General features: G+C 41.3%; 1 non-coding gene across 1 annotated transcript; it reads left to right on the top strand.

The window, feature by feature from the left end:
* Positions 1-206: 206 nt before the first annotated feature.
* On the top strand, positions 207-278 carry TRNAT-UGU (transfer RNA threonine (anticodon UGU)). Its single transcript has one exon. It is a non-coding gene; the product is annotated as a tRNA-Thr (tRNA).
* The last annotated feature ends 390 nt before the right edge of the window (positions 279-668 follow it).

Below are 668 nucleotides of genomic sequence, written 5' to 3'. Positions count from 1 at the left end.
AAGTGGCAACGACGGCAGAGTCAAGAAGGACAGAGCTGATCGAAGGAAGAACGCGAAGACCTGGGCGTGGTCTGATGTGGAGAAGGGCCTGAAGGATGAAGACGAATTGGAGACAACGAATTCAAACAAGAGTTGGAACAAATCAGAGCCAACCGATTCGCAAAAATGGATATTAGTAATACAATTGTTAATGCGTATTACCATCTGCCTTTATAGCTCAATGGTAGAGCATCAGTCTTGTAAACTGAAGGTCTTGAGTTTGATCCTCATTGGGGCCAATATTCAAATTCAAGTTTTACAACAAAACTTGCTCCCTTGTTAATTTTTATACAGGTTGGAAACCCTAAAGGTTCGTCCCTTTCACCTTACAATCTAATCCCACTTGACCATTCTTGTAGAGCGTTAGTATTGTAAACAAAAGGTCCCGAGTTCGATCCTTAGTGGGAGGAGAATTGCAATTGCTATACCAAAGCGCTCCCTTGTTCATTTATGTACAGGTAGGAAACCCCAACCCTAAAGTGCCGTCCCTTTCACTTTACAATCCAATCCCATTTGACCATTCTTACCTAATAAACGGTAGTTTCCCACCATTCGTTTGGCCAAGTTACATACAATTTAGCTAAAGTACAACATTTTCAAAAATACTAAGCTACGTGGAAGGAGCAAAT

Source organism: Azolla caroliniana, unplaced genomic scaffold (assembly GCF_043228905.1).
Source record: "Azolla caroliniana isolate FFs.n. ecotype wild unplaced genomic scaffold, voAzoCaro1.0.p SCAF_1, whole genome shotgun sequence".
Classification (NCBI taxonomy): domain Eukaryota; kingdom Viridiplantae; phylum Streptophyta; class Polypodiopsida; order Salviniales; family Salviniaceae; genus Azolla; species Azolla caroliniana.
This window is presented reverse-complemented; position numbering and strand designations above follow the sequence as displayed.